The 16,795-nt window shown below is 43.8% G+C and overlaps 1 protein-coding gene across 6 annotated transcripts in view; it reads right to left on the reverse strand.

Annotated features, from left to right (window-relative positions):
- The window catches only part of LOC129813118 (alpha-(1,6)-fucosyltransferase-like), a 182,028-nt gene that overhangs the window by 76,651 nt on the left and 88,582 nt on the right, over positions 1 to 16,795 (reverse strand). For 5 of the 6 annotated variants that reach the window (XR_008753118.1, XR_008753116.1, XR_008753117.1 and 2 more), the window contains one exon: positions 13,363 to 13,417. The exons of the other annotated variant lie outside the window; for it this stretch is intronic. The gene's annotated coding sequence lies outside the window, so the exon portion shown is untranslated. The remainder of the gene's footprint in view (positions 1 to 13,362; positions 13,418 to 16,795) is intronic. 6 annotated transcript variants of the gene reach the window in all.

Genomic DNA, 16,795 nt, shown 5'->3' on the forward strand with positions numbered 1-16,795 from the left:
CCAACTAAGGAAAGGGAGTGTAAATAAAAGTAAGGATAACCCAACTAGGGAAAAGAGAAAGTCTCTGTTCGACAACCTAACACAGACACTCTAAACAGAGGTGTAGCTCTTCCACCATCTCTTTTTCCAACCGAAGCACTGGGCCACTTAAATACCTTCTGACTAACGAGGACAACAGGAGCAACACATCGTGACCAAAGAGGATGATTCCAATCAGTACGCCATAACCAAAGCGAACCAACCTGGAAATTGAAAACAAAACTGAGAGAAAAACCAAAGCCTGTAACACTGGTTTAGAGGTGACTTAGTGTACATAGGGCTGTATATATTGTTTTGGTGTATATTTATTATCATGTGTCCATTGCTTTTACTATATACTGAAGAATAAAGAGTCTACTCTATAGTCCCTATCGGCAGTCCAGGCGGAGGAGCTAATGCTAGCCCTGTGTTCTTCATCTCCCTAGTCCCACACAGGCGCTAAATCAGTATACTAGCCATCCTACAACAGTCCATCCTCTCCCTATTCCCTTGTCCCTACTCACAGCCCAGGCAAGGTGCAGGAACTAACTAACACTGCAGCCCAGGTGCAGGAACTAACTAACTCTGCAGCCCAGGTGCAGGAACTAACTAACTCTGCAGCCCAGGTGCAGGAACTAACTAACTCTACAGCTCAGGTGCAGGAACTAACTAACACTGCAGCCCAGGTGCAGGAACTAACTAACACTGCAGCCCAGGTGCAGGAACTAACTAACACTAAAGCCCAGGTGCAGGAACTAACTAACTCTACAGCTCAGGTGCAGGAACTAACAAACTCTACAGCTCAGGTGCAGGAACTAACAGACTCTGCAGCCCAGGTGCAGGAACTAACTAACACTGCAGCCCAGGTGCAGGAACTAACTAACACTGCAGCTCAGGTGCAGGAACTAACTAACTCTGCAGCCCAGGTGCAGGAACTAACTAACTCTGCAGCTCAGGTGAAGGAACTAACTAACTCTGCAGCCCAGGTGCAGGAACTAACTAACTCTGCAGCCCAGGTGTAGGAACTAACTAACACTGCAGCCCAGGTGCAGGAACTAACTAACTCTGCAGCCCAGGTGCAGGAACTAACTAACTCTGCAGCCCAGGTGCAGGAACTAACTAACTCTACAGCTCAGGTGCAGGAACTAACTAACTCTACAGCCCAGGTGCCGGAACTAACTAACTCTGCAGCTCTGGTGCAGGAACTAACTAACTCTACAGCTCAGGTGCAGGAACTAACTAACTCTGCAGCTCAGGTGCAGGAACTAACTAACTCTGCAGCTCAGGTGCAGGAATTAACTAACTCTGCAGCTCAGGTGCAGGAACTAACTAACTCTGCAGCTCAGGTGCAGGAACTAACTAACTCTGCAGCTCAGGTGCAGGAACTAACTAACACTGCAGCCCAGGTGCAGGAACTAACAAACTCTGCAGCCCAGGTGCAGGAACTAACTAACTCTGCAGCCCAGGTGCAGGAACTAACTAACTCTGCAGCCCAGGTGCAGGAACTAACTAACACTGCAGCCCAGGTGCAGGAACTAACTAACTCTACAGCTCAGGTGCAGGAACTAACTAACACTGCAGCTCAGGTGCAGGAACTAACTTACTCTACAGCTCAGATACAGGAACTAACTAACTGCAGCTCAGGTGCTTGAGTCCCTCTACCACAGCCAAACCTTCACCTATTCCCTTAATCCCCACACACACGCTCTAGCACCTCGTCCCTACTCTAGCCACAGTCCCTAGTCTCTATCCTATACCACAGCCCCATGTGTGCACACACACACACACACGGGCGGGCGTGCGCGCGCGCACACACACACACACACACACACACACACACACACACACACACACACACACACACACACACACACACACACACACACACACACACACACACACAGAGGAAAAATAAGGTGGATAGAGCCCTGCCTTACAGACTCATCCTGAGCTAAATAATGTGTGTGTGCAGCTGGTAGGCTGTATACAGCAAGCTGTGGGGGCTTATATTGATAAACAACTGTCTGAAATCAGAGAGGAGAGAACAGAGAACAGCTTGGTCTCTCGCTGGGTTATTACAGGTGCTGGAGTACATGGTGATGCTCACTCAGTGTTGTGTTACAGAACATATGGGCGCTATGCTGACAACCACTTACTGCAATTAATCAGTCAGCCATATACGGCATATCATACTGTTTAATCAGTCAGCCATACATACCATACTGTTTAATCAGTCAGCCATACACAACATATCATACTGTTTAATCAGTCAGCCATGCACGACATATCAAATCAAAGTTTATTTGTCACGTGCGCCGGATAAAACAGGTGTAGACATTACGGTGAAATGCTTAATTACAGGCTCTAACCAATAGTGCAGAAAGGGTATTAGGTGAACAATACGTAATTAAAGAAATAAAAACAACAGTAAAAAGACTGTGAAAAACAGTAGCGAGGCTATATACAGTAGCGAGGCTATAAAAGTAGCGAGGCTTCATACAGACACCGGTTAGTCAAGCTGATTGAGGTAGTATGTACATGTAGATATGGTTAAAGTGACTATGCATATATGATGAACAGAGAGTAGCAGTAGCGTAAAAGAGGGGTTGGCGGGTGGTGTGTGGGACACAATGTAGATAGCCCGGTTAGCCAATGTGCGGGAGCACTGGTTGGTCAGGCCAATTGAGGTAGTATGTACATATGTACATGAATGTATATACGCTTTGCCTGTTTGATGGTTTGTCGCAGGGCATAGCAGGATTTCTTGTAAGCTTCCGGGTTAGAGTCCTGCACTTTGAAAGCGGCAGCTCTGCCCTTTAGCTCAGTGTGAATGTTGCCTGTAATCCATGGCTTCTGGTTGGGGTATGTACGTACAGTCACTGTGGGGACAACGTATAGATGCACTTATTGATAAAGCCAGTGACTGATGTGGTGTACTCCTCAATGCCATCGGAAGAATCCTGGAACATGTTCCAGTCTGTGATAGCAAAACAGTCCTGTAGCTTAGCATCTGCGTCATCTGACCACTTTTTATAGACCGAGTCACTTGTGCTTCCTGCTTTAATTTTTGCTTGTAAGCAGGAATCAGGAGGATAGAGTTGTGGTCGGATTTACCAAATGGAGGGCAAGGGAGAGCTTTGTACGCATCTCTGTGTGTGGAGTACAGGTGATCTAGAATTTGTTTCCTTCTGGTTGCACATTTAACATGTTGATAGAAATTTGGTAGAACTGCATTAAAGTCTCCGGCCACTAGACCTCTGGGTGAGTGGTTTCCTGTTTGTTTATTTCCTTATAAAGCTAACTGAGTGCGGTCTTAGTGCCAGCATCTGTGGTGGTAAATAAACAGCCATGAAAAGTATAGCTGAAAACTCTCTAAGCAAGTAGTGTGGCCTGCGTAGGATACTAGTGATCGTACCTCGTCTAATTTATTGTCCAATGGTTGCACGTTGGCGACTAATATTGCCGGTAACGGCAGCTTTCAGACTCGCCTTCTGCGGGTCCTGACCAGGCACCCCGCTCCGTGTCCCATGTACCTGCGTTTCTTCCTCTTGCAAATAATGGGGACGTTGGACCTGTCGGGTGTTTGGAGAATGTCCTGTGCGTCTTGCTTGTTGAAGAAAAAATCTTAGTCTAATCCGAGGTGAGGGATCACTGTCCTGATATCCAGAAGCTCTTTTTTGCCGTAAGATACGGTTGCAGAAACATTATGTACAAAATAAGTTACAAATAACGCGAAAAAAACACATAATAGCACAATTGGTTGGGCGCCCGTAAAACTGCTGCCATTTCTTCATATCATACTGTTTAATCAGTCAGCCATACACGACATATCATACTGTTTAATCAGTCAGCCATACACGACATATCATACTGTTTAATCAGTCAGCCATACACGGCATATCATACTGTTTAATCAGTCAGCCATACACGACATATCATACTGTTTAATCAGTCAGCCATACACGACATATCATACTGTTTAATCAGTCAGCCATACACGACATATCATACTGTTTAATCAGTCAGCCATACACGACATATCATACTGTTTAGTCAGTCAGCCATACACGGCATATCATACTGTTTAATCAGTCAGCCATACACGGCATATCATACTGTTTAATCAGTCAGCCATACACGGCATATCATACTGTTTAATCAGTCAGCCATACACGGCATATCATACTGTTTAATCAGTCAGCCATACACGGCATATCATACTGTTTAATCAGTCAGCCATACACGGCATATCATACTGTTTAATCAGTCAGCCATACAAAACATTTCAAACTGTTTAATCAGTCAGCCATACACGACATATCATACTGTTTAATCAGTCAGCCATACAAAACATTTCAAACTGTTTGATCAGTCAGCCATGCACGACATATCATTCTGGTAGCTAAGGGCATACTATATGGGGATGAATTCTATACAATGAGTCAGACTCAACATGATAGAGAAGATGTTGGTGTGAAGACTGTAGACACGTGTTTAGAAAGATGGAGAAATAGCATAGAGCTAGTCTTGAAGACACATGATAGAGAACATAGAATGGTACAGATGTAGGATCTTCATTTGAGCCAGTTTACAACTGGAGGAAATCCTGCAGCAAAAGGAAATGTGAATTATTATGTGGATTATAATCAATGGACATGTCTTGTAGGGGTTGACACATTTTATGTTAGGGCAAATCAAGTCTAAAATGTTAAAGTGGAAAATACACACTTTAGAAGCCTTTTCAAACCTGGAATATACTAAAAGTGAGCATTTCCTGCTGTGCAGGAAAATTCTCATTAAAAAAAGAGAGATATAGAGCGAGAGAGTGAGAGAGGTGATCCTAACAACAATACATTTGACTGGCCATCCATGGACCTCCAGAAATGTTTACTAAATGCAGTTCTGGTGCTGTGGACGTGTCTTCAATCATCAGTTAGAGGACGAGGCCATTGAGCGCAAACTTGAGAGTTGTGAAAATATTGTGCAACTTCCGTTGCACGTTTACTGTGAACACTGAGGCTGTACCCGCTTCAAGTTAGTTTTAACAGTGGTAAAGTACGCTACTGTGGTAACCATTAAAAAAAAGAGAAAATGCATTCCATAACATTTTAACAGCTGTTCTATCATTCAGCCTAGAGTAGCAGCCAATCTGCGGTGTTCAATGTAGGCCTACATATTTAACTCGGCAAGTCAGTTATAAACAAATTCTTATTTACAATGATGGCCTAGGAACAGTGGGTTAACTGCCTTGTTCAGGGACAGAACGACAAATTCTTACCCTGTTAGCTCAGGGATTCAATCTAGCAACCTTTCAGTTACTGGCCCAACGCTCTAACCACTAGGCTAGCTGCTGCCCCTACATTCCATGAGACGTTTGAAAAAACATTTACCTGTTTATCTACTTGTCCTTCAGACAAGGAGGTGACTGGAAATGTTGTTGTGTTGTTTGATGCAAGAAACCACTTTACAAAATAAAATGCATTATTATTCCCATACCATTATTACAGAGAATCATAAAATCATGCTACGCTCTGCCTATTGGCTACTTAAGTTATTCAAACCTGTCTCAAAATACAACACTGCCCCTTTAAGACATAAAAAAACCTCTTAGCAAGACTCGCTTTCAAAGATAGAAATGCACACGTTTTGTGTTCTTGTTAGAAGGAATCACTCCCCCATTGCTGACTACACGTTATCTATAACTAGGCTAACAACTCACTAACTAGCAAAGGATATGAACAAATGTGTACACGTCGCTACATCTCACTTTGAACTCAAAACAAACTTATCTATTCACAACCACTCATGCTGTAAAAACAGTCCAGTTGAAAGTGAATGGCACAGATCCATATATGGCACGAGGGGTGTGGTATATGGCCAATATACCACTGCTATGGGCTGTTCTTAGGCAGGACCTGGATCCAGCCCTCAGCCGTGGTATATTAGCCATATACCACAAACCCCCGAGGTGCATTATTGCTATTATAAACTGGTTACCAACGTAATTAGAGCATATACAGAGTGATATACCACGGTTGTCAGCCAATCAGCATTCAGGGATCGAACCACCCAGTTTATAATCGCATATAGGCCTACTGCAGCTCTGATTGGTTATGACCGCACCGGTCTGTGTAGAGTACAGGCTTAAGTCGTGCCTGTCAATGTAATAGAATCCTACTCCCATGCATTCTGCTTACAACAAAATCTCATGCATAGTTTTTGTTTTGGTATGTTGCATTGAAAGTGGCTTGAATATTGCCTTGATTCGATCACAATTCCCACTGTAGAGGGAAACGTTGACAATGTTAACTAATGGGGAAAACTCTAGGAAGTTGCATGAAGTTCAATCTCGTGCTTCTCTGCGCATGCTGATATTTCTTCTGCATGTCAGTCCCGGGGGAGCTGCACGCCCGCGCTCAGCTTAGAGGGAACATTGATGACAACCGACTCACAGCTAGCAGGCGGTCTAATATTCTACAACCTGCTGGCAGGTTTGTCGCATCTGCATTTGTCAGTACGGAAACCCCTCGTGTGTGTGTGTCTGTGTCTGTGTGTGTGTTCAGACTCACTAAACCAGATGCTTTTTCATCTGTGGACTCCCCGTGTTGTACACAGCTGAGAGACGTTGCCTAGCAACACTGTCCACACCACAATGTTGCTAACATACACATTTCTCAGAGCTACATCTAGAGGATTAAGATCAATAAATAAATACTAGGAATCCTAAACCGAGAGAGAGAGAGAGAGAGAGAGAGAGAGAGAGAGAGAGAGAGAGAGAGAGAGAGAGAGAGAGAGAGAGAGAGAGAGAGAGAGAGAGAGAGAGAGAGAGAGTGTACAATGAAAAAACGTGTCAGTCACAGTGTTTAGAAAACAGTTTCAATTCAGACAGTTTAGTTTCTTAAAACCTCTTAAGGATCGGACCCTTTTTTAAAATTTTCGTCTAAAATGACATACCCAAATCTAACTGCCTGTAGCTCAGGACCTGAAGCAAGGATATGCATATTCTTGATACCATTTGAAATGAAACACTTTGAAGTTTGTGGTATTCTGAATTTAATGTAAGAGAATATAACACATTAGATCTGGATAAAGATAACACAAAGAAAAAAACATGCAATTTTTTTCATCATCTTTGAAATGCAAGAGAAAGGTCACAATGTACTATTCCAAGTTAGGCACAATTCCCGATTTTGGCCACTAGATTGCACCAGTGTATGTGAAAAGTTTTAAACAGATCCAATGAACCATTGCATTTCTGTTCAAAATGTTGTATAAAGTCTGCCCAAATGTGCCTAATTGGTTTATTGATACATTTTCAAGTTCATAACTGTGCACTCTCCTCAAACAATAGCATGGTATTATTTCACTGTAATAGCTACTGTAAATTCCAGTTAGATGACTAAGAATTTAAGATTTCTGCCCATATCAGATATGTTTATGTCCTGGGAAATGTTCTTGTTACTTACAACCTCATGCTAATCACATTAGCCTACGTTAGTTCAACTGTCCCGCAGGGCAGACACTGATCCTGTAGAGCATGGGTGTCAAACTCTGGCCCGCGGGGTAATTATATTTGGCCCGCGAGACAATACCAAATTACTACTAGAGCTGGCCCGCCAGTATTATACAGCGCATTCACCGCTAATACTACGAATCCCATAATACTCTGCTGTTGTTTTCGCGCGCCAATCAGGACAGGACCCAGAAACGCCCTCTCCTCTGTGACAGTAGTCATAGCAACATAGACGCTACAACTGTCAGCGAGCTATCCCTTCCCAAAAATGGCGAAAAGAAAGGCAGAAAACAGGAGCTTTCTGGACAAGTGGGTTGCAGAATATCTGTTTACATATGTAAAAGACAAACCTGTTTGTCTTGTTTGTGGAGTCAACGTGGCTGTAAGTAAGGAGTACAACATTAGACGACACTATGAAACGAAACACCATGACAAATACAAGGACCAAAGAACGTTTTCTTTGTGCACTTTTTCTTGCTACAAGGCATGGGCTTGAATGGTTGATTGATTTATTATCATTTTATTTGTAAAATTATTAGCCAGTGGAAAAAGTTCATTTTGGTATTTAAATCAGAAGGCTGCAAATAGAAAAGAGGCATACGATTTTTATTTAAATTGTATTTATTTAATAAATTAATGCCATTGATGTGTTTTTTCATTTGAAATTCGATTTTGCATGTCTCCAATATTAAATTATATATTGTATGGTAATAAGCGATGCTTGTTCCATATTCAATGTTAAAACAAAACTTGTTTGGGTCCATATTAAAAGGTTCATTTGTTCAATGTTGGCCTGTTCAGGTTTTACATTTTGGCCCACTGGGTATTTGAGTTTGACACCCCTGCTGTAGAGGTTAAATTGTGCCTCAGATCAAAGCTGTGAGATTTTCCAAAAATTCCATGAACTTGTACTGATACGAATGTCCACAGACTTCCAGTCAGAAAAGGCTGATTCATTTTATTTCAACCAGAGACAAACTGTTTATCTCATGATGTTCTCTCCAACTGTTTGGACAACTGTTTGGATCCTTCGCTTGCTGGCTAGCACATGAGACATGTTCTAATCTACCTCTCTGGTATTGAAAACGCTGTAAACATGTGCTAGCATGTGATAGCATTTATACATGTTATCATGTATAAATGTCACTATTTTTTAAAAGTTGATGAAGTATTACAAGAGAGTTAGTACTGCTGAGGGAAAAGACACTACGTGTCACACACACACACACACACACACACACACACACACACACACACACACACACACACACACACACACACACACACACACACACACACACACAAACACACACACACACACACACACACACACACACACACACACACACACACACACACACACACACACACACACACACACCATCTGCTTTCCTCCAGTAAACCTATGTTCAAGAGCCAAGTGTTCTTCACTCTCACCTCCCTCTGAGAATCTCACCTACACACAGACCCTTTATTCCCTACTCTCAGCACCTACACACAGACCTTTATTCCCTACTCTCAGCACCTACACACAGACCCTTTATTCCCTACTCTCAGCACCTACACACAGACCCTTTATTCCCTACTCTCAGCACCTACACACAGACCCTTTATTCCCTACTCTCAGCACCTACACACAGACCCTTTATTCCCTACTCTCAGCACCTACACACAGACCCTTTATTCCCTACTCTCAGCACCTACACACAGACCTTTATTCCCTACTCTCAGCACCTACACACAGACCCTTTATTCCCTACTCTCAGCACCTACACCCAGACCCTTGATTCCCTACTCTCAGCACCTACACACAGGCCTTTATTCCCTACTCTCAGCACCTACATACAGACCCTTTATTCCCTACTCTCAGCACCTACACACAGACCCTTTATTCCCTACTCTCAGCACCTACACACAGGCCTTTATTCCCTACTCTCAGCACCTACACACAGACCCTTTATTCCCTACTCTCAGCACCTACACACAGACCCTTTATTCCCTACTCTCAGCACCTACACACAGACCCTTTATTCCCTACTCTCAGCACCTACACACAGACCCTTTATTCCCTACTCTCAGCACCTACACACAGACCTTTTATTCCCTACTCTCAGCACCTACACACAGACCCTTTATTCCCTACTCTCAGCACCTACACACAGACCTTTATTCCCTACTCTCAGCACCTACACACAGACCCTTTATTCCCTACTCTCAGCACCTACACCCAGACCCTTGATTCCCTACTCTCAGCACCTACACACAGGCCTTTATTCCCTACTCTCAGCACCTACATACAGACCCTTTATTCCCTACTCTCAGCACCTACACACAGGACTGGGATGGGGTGTGTTGATATAATGGTGTGTCTATGGGGACGGGGATGGGGTGTGAGTGTTGATATAATGGTGTGTCTATGGGGACAGGGATGGGGCGTGAGTGTTGATATAATGGTGTGTCTATGGGTACAGGGATGGGGCGTGAGTTTTGATATAATGGTGTGTCTATGGGGACAGGGATGGGGCGTGAGTTTTGATATAATGGTGTGTCTATGGGGACGGGGATGGGGTGTGAGTGTTGATATAATGGTGTGTCTATGGGGACGGGGATGGGGTGTGTTGATATAATGGTGTGTCTATGGGGACCTTGATGGGGCGTGAGTTTTGATATAATGGTGTGTCTATGGGTACAGGGATGGGGCGTGAGTTTTGATATAATGGTGTGTCTATGGGGACGGGGATGGGGTGTGAGTGTTGATATAATGGTGTGTCTATGGGTACGGGGATGGGGTGTGTTGATATAATGGTGTGTCTATGGGTACGGGGATGTGGTGTGTTGATATAATGGTGTGTCTATGGGGACGGGGATGAGGCGTGTTGATATAATGGTGTGTCTATGGGTACGGGGATGTGGTGTGTTGATATAATGGTGTGTCTATGGGGACGGGGATGAGGCGTGTTGATATAATGGTGTGTCTATGGGTACGGGGATGAGGCGTGTTGATATAATGGTGTGTCTATGGGGACGGGGATGTGGTGTGTTGATATAATGGTGTGTCTATGGGGACGGGGATGAGGCGTGTTGATATAATGGTGTGTCTATGGGGACAGGGCGTTTGTGTTGTTGCTGCTGCTGCAGTCATTCTCCAGTTGGCTCAGTGAAAGATGCCTGAAAGATGAGCTGCATTTAGGCTGCTGTCTGTTTCTCTTTCTAAATCGTTCTGCTTGACTTGGTACAACAGTCTGTTTCTGTTTCTGACTGGCTAGGAGGGATGCTGCAAGGCTCTCTGTCTGGTCTGGTCTGGTCTGGTCTGGTCTGGTCTGGTCTGGTCTGGTCTGTCTGTCTGTCTCCCTCCCTCCCTCCTTCCCTCCCTCCTTCCTTCCTTCCTTGTGGTCACAGCAATGCTGCTCATTAGTGAGGGGACTACCTAAACTAGAGTAATACTGGTCAGGACAGGACAACACAGCAGTGACAGCAAAGGTGAGTTCTGCCCAGCCCGGCTACATTCAGTTCAGTTCACCCCAGTTTATCTCAGTTCCGCCCATCCAAGCCTGCTCAATACACAAATGTCACACAGCCAGTAAAATTGTATAAACTACTGTGCAGCTGAGTTCTACAGCCCCATAAGAAAACCCAGATGTACATGGTCACAAGCACACACAGGAAGTTTATAAACAACCATAAAGGCCCAGACGGCATTCCCAGCCGCGTCCTCAGAGCATGCGCAGACCAGCTGGCTGGTGTGTTTACGGACATATTCAATCAATCCTTATCCCAGTCTGCTGTTCCCACATGCTTCAAGAGGGCCACCATTGTTCCTGTTCCCAAGAAAGCTAAGGTAACTGAGCTAAACGACTACCGCCCCGTAGCACTCACTTCCGTCATCATGAAGTGCTTTGAGAGACTAGTCAAGGACCATATCACCTCCACCCTACCGGACACCCTAGACCCACTCCAATTTGCTTACCGACCCAATAGGTCCACAGACGACGCAATCGCAACCACACTGCACACTGCCCTAACCCATCTGGACAAGAGGAATACCTATGTGAGAATGCTGTTCATCGACTACAGCTCAGCATTTAACACCATAGTACCCTCCAAACTCGTCATCAAGCTCGAGACCCTGGGTCTCGACCCCGCCCTGTGCAACTGGGTCCTGGACTTCCTGACGGGCCGCCCCCAGGTGGTGAGGGTAGGTAACAACATCTCCACCCCGCTGATCCTCAACACTGGGGCCCCACAAGGGTGCGTTCTGAGCCCTCTCCTGTACTCCCTGTTCACCCACGACTGCGTGGCCATGCACGCCTCCAACTCAATCATCAAGTTTGCGGAAGACACTACAGTGGTAGGCTTGATTACCAACAACGACGAGACGGCCTACAGGGAGGAGGTGAGGGCCCTCGGAGTGTGGTGTCAGGAAAATAACCTCACACTCAACGTCAACAAAACAAAGGAGATGATTGTGGACTTCAGGAAACAGCAGAGGGAGCACCCCCCTATCCACATCGACGGGTCAGTAGTGGAGAAGGTGGAAAGTTTTAAGTTCCTCGGTGTACACATCACGGACAAACTGAATTGGTCCACCCACACAGACAGCGTTGTGAAGAAGGCGCAGCAGCGCCTCTTCAACCTCAGGAGGCTGAAGAAATTCGGCTTGTCACCAAAAGCACTCACAAACTTCTACAGATGCACAATCGAGAGCATCCTGTCGGGCTGCATCACCGCCTGGTACGGCAACTGCTCCGCACACAACCGTAAGGCTCTCCAGAGGGTAGTGAGGTCGGCAGAACGCATCACCCGGGGCAAACTACCTGCCCTCCAGGACACCTACACCACCCGATGTCACAGGAAGGCCATAAAGATCATCAAGGACAACAACCACCCAAGCCACTGCCTGTTCACCCCGCTATCATCCAGAAGGCGAGGTCAGTACAGGTGCATCCAAGCAGGGACCGAGAGACTGAAAAACAGCTTCTATCTCAAGGCCATCAGACTGTTAAACAGCCACCACTAACATTTAGCGGCCGCTGCCAACATACTGACTCAACTCCAGCCACTTTAAAAATGGGAATTGATGGAAATTATGTAAAAATGTACCACCAGCCACTTTAAACAATGCCACCTAATATAATGTTTACATACCCTACATTACACATCTCTTATGTATATGTATATACTGTACTCTATATCATCTACTGCATCTTGCCATCTTATGTAATACATGGACCACTAGCCACTTTAAACTATGCCACTTTATGTTTACATACCCTACAGTACTCATCTCATAGGTATATACCGTACTCTATACCATGTACTGCACCATTGCCTATGCCGTTCTGTACCATCACTCATTCATATATCTCTATGTACATATTCTTTATTTCTTTATCCCTTTACACTTGCGTGTATAAGGTAGTAGTTGCGGAATTGTTAGGTTAGATTACTTGTTGTTATTACTGCATTGTCGGAACTAGAAGCACAAGCATTTCGCTACAATCGCATTAACATCTGCTAACCATGTGTATGTGACTAATAAAATTTGATTTGATTTGATTTTAAAGTTTGTCACAGGAGGTTGGTGGCACATTAATTGGGGAGGACGGGCTCCTGGTAACGGCTGGAGCAGAATGAGTGGAATGGTATCAAATACATCCAACACATAGTTTGATGCCGTTCCATTCAATCCGTTCCAGCCATTATTATGAGCCGTCCTCCCCTCAGAAGCCTCCACTGGCCCAAATTATGATCTGTCCTTTAACTTCTTATCAAACATCCGTCATAGTCCAACCATCCCATACCCTGAAAGTATCCATCCTAAAGGAGCTTACCTTTTTTAGAAGCCTCACAGAATCCTCACTTGGGACTTCAGAGAAAAACTTCTTCCTGTAAAAAAAAAAAAATTCGGAAAGAAAACGATATTACCCACCATGATTTAGTCAGCGAGAACAAAGCTTTAAGACTTGAGTCATTTGTCATTTCCTTCAAGGTTATTTATCAAGCCAGGAGAGTGAGTGTGTGCGCGTGTGTGCGTACGTACGTACGTACGTGTGTGTGTGTGTGTGTGTGCGAGTGTGTGTTAGGTAGGGCTGTGGCGGTCATGAAATTTTGTCAGTCAGTGATTATCATGCAAATAACTGCTGGTCTCACGGTAATTGACCATTAATTAACATAAACATGTTTGGCATCTCCTGGCTTCCACGCATAGCCTACCAGCCCCTGATGCAGACCTTTGGAACATCTACATTTAAAAAAACAAATAAATCCATTTAATATAACCTATAACCATCACAATAAATCCATTATTAATTTTAGACAGGTCTAAAGAAACATGTTATGACTTATGTTAGGCTGTGATCTGGCTATGCCATATGGCTGTGGGCTACACTAGTTCATTAAGCAGATAATATTTGCTCATAATTCCGGTGGCATTAATTGTATATTATTTTATTTTAAGAAGAACACACTTGAACATATCTGAATAAAATAAAAATGATATTTTCTCCAAATGATTTCCGAGGTAGAGCACACTTTTCTGTGTTGAGCGGTTGACAAACAAACAGGTCCTTTTCTACATGCTTCATTTAGAGTTATTTATTCAACTTAAGTTGTGATAAAAACGTCAGGCTATATGTTTAGATTTTTGGTACATTCTAAGGCTGTATGATGCGACTCTAATGATGATTTGAAAAGTGTTGCATGAAAGGCATGAGCTCTGTTCTGTTTCTTGCGCAGGCTGCACACACTTCTTCAGTCTCTCATTCACTATTTGAAAGCACTTGATAATATTCTCACTCATCAGACTATTCTCAATTTAATCTAGTCTTACATATAACCTGCCAAGGTAAAAAATCTGTTGTTCCGCCCCTGAACAAGGCAGTTAACCCACTGTTCCTAGGCCATCATTGAAAATTAGTTCTTAACTGACTTGCCACTCACGAAGGCCCACTAAAGGTAAAATAAAAAAATGTAAATATACACTGAGTGTACAAAACGTAAGGAACACCGTCCTAATATTGAGACGCACTCAGCAATAAATCCAGCAGCAGGATAAAGGTGGGATCCTCTTCTAAATAGAACGTGTTCCACTAGGCTCTGTAGTAGATGTGCTCTCTAACTGTGTTCCAGGGGTCCAAGGCCTATAGGATACATTTAGAGTTATTATACCACCTGATCAAAACATATAGGCTTATAGGCTACATTTAGAGTTATTATACCACCTGATCAAAACATATAGGCTTATAGGCTACATTTAGAGTTATTATACCACCTGATCAAAACATATAGGCTTATAGGCTACATTTAGAGTTATTATACCACCTGAACAAAACATATAGGCCTATGGGCTACATTTAGAGTTATTATACCACCTGAACAAAACATATAGGCCTATGGGCTACAATTAGAGTTATTATACCACCTGATCAAAACATATAGGCCTATGGGCTACATTTAGAGTTATTATACCACCTGAACAAAACATATAGGCCTATGGGCTACAATTAGAGTTATTATACCACCTGATCAAAACATATAGGCCTATGGGCTACATTTAGAGTTATTATACCACCTGATCAAAACCTATAGGCTTATAGGCTACATTTAGAGTTATTATACCACCTGATCAAAACATATAGGCCTATGGGCTACAATTAGAGTTATTATACCACCTGATCAAAACATATAGGCCTATGGGCTACAATTAGAGTTATTATACCACCTGATCAAAACATATAGGCCTATAGGCTACAATTCGAGTTATTATACCACCTGATCAAAACATATAGGCCTATGGGCTAGGCTACATGATACATGTGACTATGATTGGGAAAAGAAAAGGCATGCACTTTTTCTTGCCTTAGACTGCACACACTGGGCATCATTCACAAGTGACAATATTCTCACCCATCACACTATTCTCAATGTAATCTTGTCTTTACATATACTAAATAATATAGAGTACCAGTCAAAGGTTTGGACACACCTACTCATTCAAAGGCCTTTCTTTATTTTTACTATCTTCTATATTGCAGAAGTCACGACACCAAAAGTATTAAATTACACATATTGAATCACGTAGTAACCAAAAAAGTGTTAAACAAATCTAAATATATTTTATATTATAGATTCTTCAAAGTAGCCACCCTTTGCGTGCATGTGTGTGTGTATTCAGCTTCAGACCCTCCCACATCCATCCCATAATCCATGGTGACGGCTTAGAGCAGTGACACCCACACTCTCCTGCTGCCGTGGCGACAGGGCCAGGGCCAGGATGGATGGAAGCATCAGATGTAATTGGAGCCCATTAAGCAAGACTCTATCCCCAATGAATGATGCACACACACACACACACACACGCTCAAACGCACACATGCACATACACGTATGCAAGCATGCACACACAAGCGCGTACACACGCATGTATGAAGAAACACACACACACACAGGCACACAAGCACACACCCTCACACTCACGAAGGCCCACCCACACAATCACAGGCAGGCAAACAAAGAATGCAAAACACACACACACACACACACACACATAGTTCGAGCAACCAAGGAATGCCGCAGCAAGCTGCTCTGAAATGACCTTGGCTGGTGGATCTAGTCGCAGAGATTAATTTCAACTTCCATTATCAGGAAAATGGTTCTAAGTTTACATGTAATGCTTCCTATCTAAACCACACCACTCTAAATGACTTTGCCGATCAATAATTGCACATTTTCTTTTCAACACGGCTTTTCCCCTGAAAAACATGCAAGCTTCCAAAAACAAATTGCGCTCACAATCTTCTGCTATCACAACTCTAATTTCCCCCAGAGCAGCGAGCGCTACCGTATAATTCCGTGCCTTACCTAGAAAAACAAAGGAATCTATAATGCAGGCTCATTGAGGTCCAAGGGAATTGGGTTAGGGAGTTGAGACACACACTCACACACACACGCACGCACGCGCGCGCGCGCACGCACGCACACACACACACACACACACACACACACACACACACACACACACACACACACACACACACACACACACACACACACACACACACACACACACACACACACACACACACACACACACAACAACACAAATTGTGAGGTGAAGGAGAGAGACCAGAGGTGTGTCTTTGTTTATTAAAAGAGCCTCATATGAAACAAATGAACAAAACACACCTCGGCAGCAGCTGGTTTCAATACTTCAACAGAGAGCTTTAGCTGGAAGGGAGGCAGTAGAAATGTAGCTGTCTCAGAAAT

This window comes from Salvelinus fontinalis, chromosome 16, assembly GCF_029448725.1.
Source record: "Salvelinus fontinalis isolate EN_2023a chromosome 16, ASM2944872v1, whole genome shotgun sequence".
Taxonomy (NCBI): domain Eukaryota; kingdom Metazoa; phylum Chordata; class Actinopteri; order Salmoniformes; family Salmonidae; genus Salvelinus; species Salvelinus fontinalis.